At 50.4% G+C, this 14,663-nt stretch overlaps 1 long non-coding RNA gene across 1 annotated transcript; it reads left to right on the forward strand.

The window, feature by feature from the left end:
• The first annotated feature begins 217 nt into the window (after positions 1 to 217).
• LOC142826528 (uncharacterized) lies at positions 218 to 11,459 on the forward strand. The gene is made up of 3 exons (XR_012900721.2): positions 218 to 349; positions 7,646 to 7,811; positions 10,873 to 11,459. It is a non-coding gene; the product is annotated as an uncharacterized LOC142826528 (long non-coding RNA).
• The last annotated feature ends 3,204 nt before the right edge of the window (positions 11,460 to 14,663 follow it).

Genomic DNA, 14,663 nt, shown 5'->3' on the forward strand with positions numbered 1-14,663 from the left:
CATTTCCAAAAAGTGTACACCCTTGATTGTATCTGTGACCACATATGCCCTGGCTAGATTATAACCAAAGTCCAGGGCACTTTACAGTTTCACAGTTCTAGGCGCCTGTCCTCTAACCCAGCCAGCCCCCCTTCACATTTGTTAATTATTTATGGGGTATTTCAAAAACGTAACTTTCTGTACTCACCAAACTTGCTCTGAGCAAATGTCCCCTCTTGTAAAAGCATAGTCATTCTCCCTCCATATGTTTCCTTTTTCCCCTCTCCTTGTCCCTTGGCACAACCACATCACATGCTGTTTCTCATTTGCCCCAAAGGGTAGAATAGTTTCATTGAGACCATCTGTAAAGGTGAGTTTCTCTGATCAAAACATGTTTCTGTTTTAATTGATGTTAGCACTTTACTTTTTCTTTAAGGCCAAGTCTTCAAAAGTGAGCATGTTTGTGCATATTTGTTCAACCCACTGTAAATGCACCATGGAGGTATCTGTGCTTCTAAACTGGGCCTGCATCAATGGGCATATACATTTTCCACACCCAGTTTTGAAATATAGCTCTGAATGTTTTATTATTCAAATGCACCTCACGTTTAAAGCAATTTTTATGTATAATGATTTTGTTTATTGCTGCATTAGTAGAATATAGAATGACTAAAATTGGGGAATTGACTCCTTCGTTGCACCTATTTTGTGACCTACAATAACTCTGATCCTGCAGTTCTGGAGCTGAACCAGCTCCTGGTATAATTTACAGCAGCCTAAGAATTGCTCTATATTGTGCCAACTAGAGTGCTGCATCCATGGAGGAGTGGCTGGGGCACTGTACACTCTCTGATTCTTCCTCCAGACACCCCCAGTGAGAGAAGACAATTTAATAACCAAATCTGAATTCTGCAGCTGGGGGCTAAACTTTCTCCCTGGTAACTAGTCCAGGTAATTGGACTCAGCACTAGGAACTTCCATGAGAATCCTCCCTCCTAGGATGCAGCAATATCAGAGCTGTCCAACATCATTTCAGTTTTACAGCTGGGTATCCACCACAGTCCTAACACTCCCAGGCTACATCTACACTGCTTCCCTCTTACGGAACAGGAAATGCAAATGGAGAGCTTGTTAGCATATGTCACACTCTCATTTGCATATCCTCTTCCGATCCTTTTTGCGGAAGAGGTCTTTGAACAAAAAACTGCAGTGTGGTCAGGGCCATTTTGCGCAAAAAAACCCCTTTTTGCTCAAGAACTCTGTAAACCTCATTTTTTGAAGGATAAGGGTCCTTGAGCAAAAGACTACACTGCTTCTTTGTAGACTACCCTGTCTACACCGCTTTTTTGTGCAAAAACCTCTTCCGCAAAAAGGATCAGAAGAGGACATGCAAATGAGAGCGTGACATATGCTAATGAGCTCTCCATTTGCATTTCCTCTTCCGCAAAAATGCTACAGTGTAGATGGAGCCCCAGTTGGCATAGGGAATGGTAGATGGATTTGTCCAGAGGCTCATTCATTGGAGGCATTTGGAACTCTCCCGTTAGCCCCTGCTGCGTCTCTGAAGTAAGACGGTAGTATGCTATGGTAAGAAGTATCAACTGCTGGAACAGGTCTCTGAGGAATAGGATTGCAGTTCTTCATATGCACTACAAGTGTTAAACTCTAGTCCATGATATGACTTGGCCTGAACTGCAGCTAGGAAAGGACTAAGATACGGGCAGTTGATGTGTGGTTGGACATGGTTCTTCACTAGCTCCTCAAGTAACTTGTTCAAAAGTTGGAGACTTGAGTCAGGGTGGTAGTTTATGAGGTCTGCTGAGTCCACAGAATTGGCTGGGCTATGACTTCTTTTAAGGGAAATGGTAGATCTCCCTCTTCAAAAGCTGGAGCCAGAGTCTCAGATGCAGAAGAACTTAGCTTAGAGCAGTTACCTAACACTGGAGCTATCCACCAATGCAAGTTAGAACAGCCTCAGTGCTGCTGTGAATTATACTGGGGGTAATGGCCTTTAAGAGATTGTTACACCAGTGAGGAATATTCAGGAGCTCCTGGAACGGCTGTGTGGAAGGGGTGGTGGACAGCCAGTTACACTGGTTTCATCTCACACAGATTCCACTAGGCCAAAGGAAATCTGCAGCTGGCCTGATCCCCTGGCCCTCCAGGTGCAGGGGCCAAGCATCTGGTCCATGTTGTTGATAATCTCTGTTAGCAGGGATGCTCAGGGCTCCTGAGTGCCAGGAGTGAAGTACACAGTCACAAGTTCTAGGTGGTGACTTAATTTCTTTCAGCCGTTCATTAGGATGAAAGCTATTGCCTCTCCAAGGAGAGTGTTTACTCCCCAACAGCTGCCAGTATGAGCATTACAAGGTCAGCCAGGATGGCTTCCATCCCTGGAGCAAAGCTAAATCCCCAATACTGTAGAATCAAACTCAGTCTCCTGGGAAGGATGGAGGGCTTCCTCTAGATCACTGACAGACAAGACATTCTATAGATGTTGCATGGCCCCAAGGAAACATCTCCCAGACTGAGACTTCACTCTGGAGCTCAGTCAGGAGTCCATAAAACCAAAGATTTCCCCCCACACACCACCAAAACAAACCCCCTCAACCCTTCCTGTTAAGACTGGAAGCAGAGCTCTAGGACCATATCTGACCTCCCCCCTCTCCTCCAAAACACGGTTCTTCCTAGTGATTGGTGGAGTGCAGGGGCAAGACCAGGGTTTCCCCTTCCCCAGGAACAGCAGGGAGGAGAGGCCAGGTTTTGCTAGCATTGAAGGATTTGTCTTCCTTGGATACTGATGCATTAAGACCAGCTGCTGACACCGTGTATTCAAACTCCCAACCCATTAATTATTTGCTGAGTGCCAACAGTGTGCTCACTGTCATGCAATGCATGGGCCGGGCCCAAAGAGTTTCCATTTTAAGAGGGAACATGTAGGCAACAATTAAAGTGTTCAAAGCACAACTGGCTTTGGATTTCAGTTTGGTTTTATACTTTGAGAACCGTTCCATCTCTAAGGGTGAGGCAGGCCCCCGTGGAAAAGTTGGGCTTGGGGAGGGGAGAGTTGAGAGAGAAGAAGGTTGTGAAGAACAAGTCATTAAGCAAACTATTCCAGGTTAAAATTGGCAGGTGGGAATGGAGGTGACAATCTTGCTCTAAATTACTCAGGAAAAACAGAGCCTCAGGCTATGTCTGCACTGCAGCTGGAGGTGTTGTTTCCAGCTCATGTACATACTCTATCTTTGATTGAGCCTGAGTGCTAAAATAACCCCTTAGCAAGGGCTGCACAGGCAGAAGGAAGGACTAGCTCTCTCAAATATGTATCTAGGGTTTCAGATCTGGTTGTGATCTGTCCCACCAGCTGTGCAGCTGCAGTGAAACTGCCATTTTCAGCTTGCTCACTCACTCAGATCAAGCATTTACCCCAGCTGGAAATGACACCTCCAGCTCCTGCACCGATATACCCTTAAAGTGACCCATCTGTGTAGGACATCAGAGTTCTTGGTTTTAACAGCTGTTGTTTAGGCTGATAAAAGCAGGAGTGATTGCTGGAGTCTGAGCAGTCACCTGGGGTTGAGTCTCTGCTCTGGGTCGGGAGCAGGGTCACAACTGCGCCAGTCTGGTGGAGCGCGGCTGCATATGACTCGCTCCCAACCTGGCTGTGAGCAACGCAGCAGATGCTGCACACTCAGGGCTGGATTAAGAGGGGGGCTAGCCAAGCAGCTGCCCAGGACACCAACCTATGGGGGGCGCCTGATTGAAGTGGGGGGTGCCACGTGCCCGGGGGCAGGGCCGTGCATGCACCGCACGCTCGGGTGTGGGGCCATGCATGCGCCACGCGCCCGCTGCCTGGGGTGCAAGTATGGCTCAGTCCAGCACTGTGCACTCTCCCACTACGCTGACAGGTGGTCGGGGAAAGGGAGATCCGTGCCAGCCTGGAGGTCACAAGGTGCCACCAACTCTAGCCTGGCTGCTCCTCAGGCTGGTACTCACCAAACGGCTGATAGCAAAATTCCATCTTGTGCTGAAAACTGCCCTTCCCTGGAGAGGCTGAAAGAGCAGAGAGCAGCATGAGCCCCGCCCCAGATTCTCCATGCCCCTCTCTGAAGAGGAAGCACTGGGTGGATTCCCACCCCAATAGTGGGGGTGAGGCTGGACTTTGCTCGCGGGGAGAAGGGGGAAATCAGCCCCAGCCTACCCCCGGCTGGCCGGAGCATCGGAGAGGGAGGCTGGGGGGGACAACAACATAATACAACCCCTGGCAGACTGCCACCGCTATAGTTACCTATACAGCCACAGGTACCAGCAATCACAGTTCCCGTTGGCCATGGATTGACATTCCAGACCAATGGGAGCAGTGGGAAGCAGCACAGATGGGGACAGCGCTTCCTGCCACTCCAGTTGTCCGGGAACGGTAATCCACAGCCAACAGGAACTGCGAATGTATTTACCTTCATGGCTGCAGGTAGTGGCAGTGGAGGGGGCCTGCCAGGAACTAACCCTGGTGGATCAGATCTGGTCCACGGGCTGGCATTTGCCACCCCTGTTCTAGAGGACCCTCCATGGTCCCTATTGGTCTGCCATGGTCCCGACGCCACCCAAATCAGTAGCAAATTTTGCAATTTAAAACATTTCCTATTATGTTTTCACCTATCCTGCCCTCCACTTTTCTGACTCAAGTCATTCCTCTTGAGCTGCCCCTCTTAAGAAAAATCAATCATTATTCAAGATTGATTGTCTGTACAGGACCAGTCCTTTCTGCCAAGAGCTCAGTAACTTACAGGATTAAGACATCCTGCAACTGAGCTTCCATCATGTAATTTTATATCCTTTACAAATCTTGTTTTTAAAAGGAAATTATTTGTGGAAAAAGTGTGTGTCAGATTACATTTTTCCCCTCTTGTTCAGACAAATATAAATGCTTTAAGGTGTGAAATCTATCTTTGTTGGCTGGGTTGTTCTCTTTTCCTTTCATGAATAACAAACAGTGTAAAACAGAGCACAGAAGAGGAGTTAAATGGAGACATCATACAGTAACATCCCTGCAGAGTAGGCAGGGAAGCTACTGTAACTCTGAAATACAGAATGGGGATGCCCTTTGGAAAAGGTTCAGAAAGTGACAGGAATCTGGATGTTTATGAATAAATAAATCTCAACTACTATTTTAAAAGTTGACATTGTCAGCTTTTCAAAACCCTCTTTAGGGATGCATCCCAGTTGGGAAGAGAGCAAGAACAATTTTAATGGGAATTAAGCAGGCAAAGGTACTTTCTATGCAGAACTGGAAGTGCATTAGTTCTGGCAGGATGGCCGCTTTGTTTCTTTCTTTACCTCCTTTTGCACATCATTGGACTTCCTTGGGCTTCTCCTCAGGGGGGTGTTACATAGGATTCACTTTTCCGTAGAACCCCAGAGTTACAAACTGACCAGTCAATCACATACCTCATTTTAGGGGAGACTAGTTAGAAAGAACGCATGGGGGGGGGGACTGGTCATGTGACTGCTCCCCAGATCACCTGGGGGAGGGCTGGCTGTGACAAGTCCCCCTCCATCCCAGGACCTGCCGCTGTCCCGCCTCTTCCCACTCCACCTCTTCCCTCCAATCCCCTCTCCTGAGTGATGCAGCCCAGCAAACTAGTGGGAGGGGCTGACATCCATAGCAGAGATTGGGCCCTCCAGTTCTCACCGGCAAGGGGAAGCAGAGCAGTGTGGCTCTGCTCCCCCAGCTGCCAACTGTGTTGCTTCACTTCCCACTGGTAAGTTTGTGGGGGTGGTCCTGCTCCTCCACTGAGCAATGCAACTGACAGCTGGGGAGCGAAGCTGCATTGCTTTGCTTCCCCCTGCTGCTACTGGTTGCCAGGTCTCCCCACTAATCTCCCAGGCCATGAGAGGCTCTGGCCCCTTTCTCCTCCTACCTATGGCATTTGGGGGGTGCATGTGGCCTCTCAGCCCTCCCATGCATCGCAAGTGCCCCATTTGGAACCAGAAGTATGCAGTCAGGCAGCAGCAGAGACACACACGAAAGCAAATGCAGTTCAGTACTGTGTTAAATGTAAACGACTACAAAAGAGGGAAAGTTTAAAATATATATATATATACAAGACAAGGTAAGGAAACTGTTTGAGCTTGTTTCATTTAAATTAAGATAGTTAAAAGCAGCATTTTGCTTCGGCAGAATAAAGTTTCAAAGCTGCGTTAAGTTGTAAACTTTTGACAGAACAATCATAATGTTTTGTTCAGAGTTGCACACGTTTCAGAGTTTCTAACCACCTTCATTCCTGAGGAGTTCAGAACTCTGAGGTTCTATTGTAGTTTCTTCACTTTGGAAATCAGCCAGTGGGAGCTGCTATGATTGTGCTGGGGGTGGGAGTAGGGTTGCCAGGTGTCCGGTTTTGAACAGGACAGTCCAGTATTTGAGCTTTCTGTTCGGGAAACAAATTGAGAAAATATAAATGTCCAGTATTTTCTAAATAAGATGTAATGTAGATTGTGATGTAATGTCAAGTGTGTCCAGTATTTTTGTTGAAACCATCTGGCAACCCTAGGTGGGGGGCAGCTGTGAAGTCTCCCACTCCCTCTCCCATTTGCAAGGGGCATGCAGCGCCTAGAGGCACATGGCCTCAGCAGCCAGGCATTTTCAGCAGGCCGGCTCCAAAGACTCGGCGGGCTGGATCCATTGCACAGGCTGTATTTTGCCCACCCTCAGAATACGCACCAGCAAGCAGTGTTCCCTCTAAGCTGTGTGGCTACACAGCTTCACAGGTGATTACTCAGCCCTGCCCAGTCAGAGGCTCAGGGCTTCCTGCACAGAGCTGACTGACTGGGTGGAGCTAATTAATCACCTGTGAAGCAGTGCTGCCCCGCAGCTTAGAGGGAACACTGCTTGCAAGGGTGCTATACTTGCGTTCCTTGAGACCAAGAACTGTGTTTGGGCCCCATTTGTGCATAGGTATCCACACGGGCATGGGTACTAGCAAGCCCTATGGATAGGCCCACCAATGGTGGGGAAAGGTGTGAAGGGGGCAGCTGCCCTAGGATCCAGCAATTTAAAAGGGCCCAAGACTCCAATAGCAACAACAGCTGCTGAAGGCCTGGCAGTGCTGCAGGGCTGACTGAAGAAAGCTAAGCCCCCCAGTCCCTCCCCTTCCTCACAAGGCCCCTCCGCCACTTCCAGAGGCCCAGAGATGCACCCCCACCTTGCCCAGGGCCCAGCAAAGTCTGTCAGACACCCTGCATATGTAAGGTATAGCATCTCTCTCACCTGTTTTATGATACAGGGGACGAGGAAGGAGCTCTAGAAACTCGAGCTGTTCTGTATTTTACATATGCTTCTGTCTCATCCTATAAAATACTACCAAACAGAGGGCCAGAGAAAACATAACAGATCTCCGTTCACTGGACTCACAGAATAAATGCAAGATTTTTCTGACAGAGGTAGGTAGTTGCGAAGAAACCAGAAATAATAGCGCTGCTTGGAGGTTTTGCTAAGCCTCAGGCAAGCATTCTAAAGCCACCTCTCCATTCCAATACAAACAAACCAACAGTGGTGGCACAATGAATGGTAGAAGGTTGTCTGTGAAATTCAGGACTTGTGTGTGGTTCTTACAATTTGCTGTCTTTCATATGAAATGAAACTTAAAGAATTGTTTTGCTTTATCCTGAGGCTCCTCCCAGTCCCCATTCATCCCAGGTGAGAGATTCTAGAAGCTGTGAATGTGAACACAATACATGGCTCTGAAAAGCAAAGATCTAAGAGTGAAAACAAGCTGGGGAAATGAACATGGGTCCAATCTTGACCAACTGAGATATCAAAGCATGCGGATCATATGGTGAGTAGTGCTATAAAATGTCCTGAGATAACTAAAAAAACACACACACAAGAAGAGGAATGGTGTTGGCAGGTGTATGTACCCAGCTAGGCACAGAAGATGTCACAGGCATGAGCATCCTAGAAGTAATAGTCATGGAAGCTCTCTGAAGAGTTCTCATGTCAGTCGACTAGACCACATATGATAGTCCAGGTACAAGTGTTGTAAATCAGATCTTTGAAAAGAGAAGAAAGCCCTTCCTTTTAAAACTGGACTCTCTCAGTTCATATCCAATCCCATTGCCATGGAGCCTCCTAGTGCAGTAGCTGCTTTCTCCACATGGAAAAAAAAAGACTTTTTAAAGGAAAACCTTGATTCTCCTTTCCATTCTGGTTCTGCCAATCCAGAGGGCTCACAGAATTGAGCTTTGCAGGAACCAAAAACTACCAACCTGACATCAGAAGTAATGCTGCTGGTTTCCATACAACTATTATACCAGTATAACTATTTTAGTTGAAGTATGATTTTTTAATCATGTAGTTATATGGATATAGCCCTCCAGTGAGGCATCTCGGTATAAAGATGCCTCATTGCAGTATAGCTTTTTCCCCTTCCTGTATAGGAATAGCTATACCAGTATTAATGCCTTTGTACACCTTTGTCCAAACCAGGGAGGTAGTACCTCCAACTATACTGGTAAAAGTAAAGTGGTCTACACATAAAAGCTGTAGAAGGCCTGAGACTAGTTCTCTGCTACAGACTGCTTCCAGCAGAGCTATGTCACTCAGGGATGTGAAGGGTGGTCCCTGACTGACAGATGTGTTTGAAAAGCATCTATAACAGAAACGGTTATACCATCAAGGCTATGCTTTTACTGGTACAGTTAATTTCACTTGGTAGTGTGGGGTGTAGAAAATAGCTATCGCAGCATAAGTGCAGCTTTGCTGGTATAAGATGTGCTTATGGTAGGAGACCTTTGAAGGTATCACATACTGGTATAAACAATTGGGCTATTGGCACGGAGTGTACACTTATAAAATATGCAGATGATACCAATCTGGAAGGGGTTGCAAGCACTTTGGAAGACAAGATTAGAATTCAAAGTGACCTTGACAAATTGGGGAAATAATCTGAAATAAATAGGATGAAATTCAATAAAAACAAAAGAAAAAAAACAGACTTAGGGAGTTTGCATATATACAAAATGGGAAATGACTGTGTAGGAAGGAGTACTGCAGAAAAGCATCTGGTGGTCATAATGGATCACAAACTAAATAAGAGGCAACAGCACAACACAGTTGCAAAGAAAGCAAACATCATTCTGGAATGTATTAGCAGGATTGTTGTAAGCAAGACATGAGATGTATTTTCTCACTCTACTCAGTGCTGATAAGGACTTGACTGAAGTACCATGGCCAGTTCTGGGCAGCATATTTCAGAAAAGATGTGGACAAATTGATGAAAGTCCAGGGGAGAACAACAAAATGATTAAAGGTCTAGGAAACATGCCTTTTGAGGAAAGTTTGAGGAAAGACTGAATCATTGGTTTTGTTTAGTCTGGAGAAGAGAAGATGAGTGGGGACATGATAGTGCATAAAAAGCTGTTATAAACAGGAGGGTGATAAATTCAAAGAGTAGTTATTAATGGTTCACAATCCTGCTGGAAGGGCATAACAAGTTGGGTTCTGCAGGGGTCTGTCTTGGGACCAGTTCTGTTCAATATTTTCATCAACGATTTAGATATTGGCATAGAGAGTATACGCATTGGCTGTGTCTAGACTGGCCAGTTTTTCCGGAAAAACTTGCCAGCTGTCTACACTGGCCGCTTGAATTTCCGCAAAAGCACTGACTTCCTACTGTAAGAAATCAGTGCTTCTTGCGGAAATACTATTCTGCTCCCGTTCAGGCAAAAGTCCCTTTTGTGCAAAGCTTTTGTGCAAAAGGGCCAGTGTAGACAGCTCAGACTTGTTTTCCGCAAAAAAGCCCCGATCGCAAAAATGGCGATCGGGGCTTTTTTGCGGAAAAGCGCGTCTAGATCGGCATGGACGCTTTTCCGCAAAAAGTGCTTTTGCGGAAAAGCGTCCGTGCTAATCTAGACACTCTGTTCTGAAAATGCTTTTAACGGAACAGGCTGGCAACTCCCAGGAGCCTGCCAGGGGCCGCAAAAGGCAGGCACCTTCCTGGTCTAGCGCGGAGATCATGGACCTCATTGAGGTTTGGGGGGAGGCCTCCAATGCCCACGATCTCCGCACTAGGTGCAGGAATGTGGCTGTCTACAGCTGCATGGCTGCCAGCCTGGACACCAGAGGCCACATGCGCAGCCAGGAGCAGGTGCATAGCAAAATAAAAGAACTGCGGCAGGCCTATGCCAGGGCCTCCTAACCAGGGGCTGACCCACAGGCCTGCCCACAGTTCGAGGCCCTGGACCGCATCCTGGGGGGGTCGGACAGTTCGTGCCCCCCTGGTCATCATTGACCCCAGGGCAGAGGGCCCTGCCCCTGACACAGGGGAAGAGGAGGAGGACGGCAGCTAGGAGCCTGCACAGGGTGTGCTCTGCACCCAGGACCCCCGGGCCAAACCGGAGAGCCCGTCAGTAGCCTCATCTGAGGCCGGGGAGGCCTCCACATGTGAGTGACATCACGGTCCTCTTATGTGAGGCGGGGGGGGGAGCCCAGGGACCGTGCGCATCAGTGTTGCCTACTACGGAGCAGGTGGCAATCTGTGCTTCTGCCGTGCCATCCAGGAAATGTGGTCCCAGCTGGGTGCCATGCAGGGGCCCTGGTCTGTTCCCCACATGCGTCTACAAATGAAGGCACATGACAGGCTCCTGACTCCCGGGTGAGACACTGCACACTGCCCTCCCTCCAGACTTCCCCTCTACACAGACGCAGGACACATCTCCCCTCCCCCCCCCACTATAGGCAGCACAGGGGCTGGGGTGCAGTCCTGGGCCAGCTCACACTCCCGGGGATAGCAGGACGTGATGGTGTGGAGACCTGCCATCCTCGCCTTGCAGAGGGGGGCTGGGTTTCATCCACTGTGTCCCCAGGGAGAACTGACCACTTCTCTTGTTTCACCGCAGCTGCAGCACCTGTGAGTGCAGGACGCACCACCCCACCTGGACCATCCACCCGCACCTGGGACAGCAGGCACACCCGCAACCAGGAGTTCCAGAGGCAGCAGCTGCAGTTGCAGGACGCACCACCCCGCCTGGACCATCCACCCGCACCCAGGACAGCAGGCGCACCCGCAACCAGGAGAAGTTCCAGAGGCAGCAGCTGCAGTTACAGGAACAGCAGGTCCACAGCGAGGAGCAGTGGGTGCAAGAGGACCTACAGCTGAGGCGGGAGAGCTTCCGGGAGCTGCGGGAGCAGAGCTGTGCCCTCCGCGAGTACCTGCAGGTCCTGGCAGACCAATTGCTGCCTCCTGCTGCTCCAGCCCCTGCGGCCGCCCCAGCTATTGCTCCTCCCTCCCACCCCTGCTCGCTCTCCCGCTTATTCTGCCCCCAATCTCTCCTGCCCCACCCCCATACCCACACCCCCCCGGGAATGCCAAGGCCCCCGCACCCACAGTGCTGCGAGATGGGAGGGCCGGCAAGACCCCCAACCCTGAGCTTCCCCTCCCCCGTCCTCCCCTTGCCTCTCCCTTCCAGCTCCCTCCTCCCAGGCTTCCCCCCTTGCCTCTCCCCACTCCAGTTATGTTAAATAAAGAGAGTTTTATGTGGCCCAGGTGTTTTTATTGTAGATCAGGAAGGGGGGGTTAGGGAGGGGAAAGGGGAAGGAGGTGGGGGTGGAATGTAAGGCACAAGGACCCAGTGGGGCACGCCAGGGGGACTTCAGTCCTCGTCCACCTGGAAGCTCTCCCACAGGGCTTCCCGGATGTCGACATATGCGCAGGGCTGTGCATTCTGGCCAGCCAGGCGGTCAGCCTCAGCCATCCAGGCTGGCAGGAAAGCCTCCCCCTTCCGCTCACATAAATTGTGCAGCACACAGCACGCTGCCACCACGTGTGGAATATTGTGCTGGGAGAAGTCAAGGCGGGTGAGGAGGCATCTAAATCATGCTTTCAGTCCACCGAAGGTCCCCTTGACCACAATGTGGGCCCTGCTGAGCCTGGCATTGAAGGCCTGCCGGGAGGGCTTGAGGTGTCCCATGTCGGGCTTCATCAGCCAGGTCTGTCAGGGGTAGGCTGCAACCCCCAGCAGGCACACTGGCATGTCCACGTCCCCGACTCTGATGTGGCGGTCAGGGAAGAAAGTCCCAGCGTGCAGCCTCTGGCACACAGAGGAGTTCCGGTTCACCCGCGCATCGTGTGCCTTGCCAGACCAGCCCATATTGATGTCCGTGAACTGGCCCCAGTGGTCAGACATGGCCTGCAGGATCACAGAGAAGTACCCCTTCCTGTTGATGTAGAGGGACGTCTGGTGGTCCAGGGCACGGATGGGGATGTGCATCCTGTCAATTGCCCCCCCCCCCCCCACAGTTGGGGAAGCCCAGGGCACCGAACCCCTGAATGACCGCATCCAGGTAGGTGAGGAGGACGACTCTGCAGAGCAGCACCCTGTTGATGGCCTTGACCACCTGCAGAGAGACACACACAACCGAGGGTCATTGGGGTGCCCGGGTGGCTGGGAGTGTTCATTCCCTGCCACTGCCCCGTGCTCCATTCCCAGGAGCAACCCCCATTGCAATCCTGGCCACCGTGGGTGGTCTGTAGTGCAGCCGGGACCGACCGAACCCTCCCGGGGAAGGCACTTACACTTCCCCCGTTTTCCCTGGAGCAGCCCATGTCCTCCTTGCAACCCCCCCTCCTGGCCCAGTTGCCGGTGAGTGCCATACCTGCATGAGCACCACTCCGACAATGGATCTCCCCACGCCGAACTGGTTCCCGATGGATCGGTAGCTGTCCGGCGTGGAGAGCTTCCAGAAGACAATGGCCACCCGCTTGTGGAGGGGAATGATGGGCCTCATGTGTGTGTCCTGTCGCTGCAGAGCAGGGGTGAGCCACTTGCAGAGCTCCAGGAAGGTGTCCTTCTTCATCCTGAAGTTCTGGGTCCACTGTTGGTCTCCCCAGTGATCCAGAATGATGTAGTCCCACCAGTCGCTTCTGGTGTCCAGATGCCAGATGCGGTGGGGCACGCTGGTGTCCAGGTGCTGCTCCTCCTGGGCCTCCAAGGGGGGTATGGGGAGGGCCAGGGGGCTGGCCTGCAGCAGAAGGTGCCAGGCAGCCTCCAGCAATTGCTGCCAGGCTTGCAGCAAGATGTTCAACATGAGCACCAGAGTGCCCAGTGGCAGCTCTGGCTCCATGGTGCTGAGTACTGTGGTGTCCCAAATGAGAGCGACCAAAACAGGCGGAGAGGAAAACGCTTTGCTGTCCCTCACCGAGGTAGGGAAGAAAGCGGGAAAGTTGAGAACCAGCTGTCCAGGGGGTCCCTTTAAGCACAAGCCTCAGATAGCCTCAGACAGCAGCCACACAAAGCAACTACTGACCTGATGCCCTACTGGAACCGGTTTCAGCTGCCCTTAAATGCGATCCAGTGTCCAATCAGTGTGGATGCGCTATTTCGAAATAGCAAAACGCTATTTCGAATTAGTTTTTGTCTCTAGATGCGTTATTTCGAATGAGCTTATTTCGAATTAACTAATTCAAAATAAGTTAATTTGAAATAGCACTGTAGTGTAGACATACCCCTAGAGTATAACCCAAGTGTGGCTGACAAGCTGCAGTTACACACATACTCAGGGTATTGCTTTCATGTTGGAAGTCTGTTTGGGAATTGTCCAGATGGGAGATGCTTCAGCAAGGCATCGTAAAGATTGCAGGGTACAGGTAATGCAACTGCTCTTTAGTCAGGTTTATACCCTGATATGTCACAGTAGAGATGGGAGAAATATAGTAAGAATTTCCTGTGGAAAATATTGAAAGCAACACCACATTTGTTGATTTTGGTCGTCCCTGCCAACTTTCTGAACATTCCACTGAGAAAGAGGAGAGAAGCAGAGTGAGGAGAGAAGAACCAAAAACTGAAACGTTTCATTTCAATTCAAAGCCCATATCAAGGAAATGGACGAGAAATGTCTCAGTACTGACAGAGAGAAGAAAGTCAACTAGCAAATCATCAATATTGTTTCTTGCAACACCTAGATTCTGGTGGGAGGCCTTTCATTCAAACACCAGCTCCTCAAGTCTATACTCATAGATATATTATGATTAAATTGGACCTTGACCCCAAGAATACTGCCCAGGACTAAAATCACCCAGATGGCTCTTAGTTAAAGAGACTCATCCTTCCAACATTCCCTCCCAAGATGGATTCTTGCCATCTTCCACTCCTGAGACCATCAGCAACACATGGGGAAGCATGAGTCGTCACATGCACCCCTAGGATCGGAGGGACCAGCCAGCAGCTGGGGAGACGGGGGGAGGGAGGATTACCAAAGCCAGAGGGCCAGCGCCAGCAGGAGGGGTCTTCACCCTCCCTCCCACACTCATCGGCAATGCTGTGGCGGGGTATGTGCAGCCAGGCAACCCCAGCTCATGCTGTTCTCCACCGGCACCCCACCACGTCTGGTGAGTGCAGGGGTGGTCCTCTCTCCCCCTGAGCAGTGCAGCCTGAGAGCAGCATGAGCTAGAGGCTGAGCCACCTTGCTGCACTTCCCCTGCTGTGGTACTGCCAAGGAATGCAGGATGGGGTGGCATGGCCTGAACCCTTGACAGGCCAGCCAGCAGCTGGCAGGGAGAATAGCAGGGCCAAAGGACCAGCGCTGGCAGCAGGAGTCTGCACCCCCGGCCCTGCACTCATCAGCAATGCTGTGGTGGGGAAAGTGCAGCAAGGTGGCCCCAGCTCACTCTGCTCTCTGTTCATGCTGCTCC

The sequence above is a fragment of the Pelodiscus sinensis genome, chromosome 1 (assembly GCF_052426305.1).
Source record: "Pelodiscus sinensis isolate ZL-2025 chromosome 1, ASM5242630v1, whole genome shotgun sequence".
NCBI classification, from domain to species: domain Eukaryota; kingdom Metazoa; phylum Chordata; order Testudines; family Trionychidae; genus Pelodiscus; species Pelodiscus sinensis.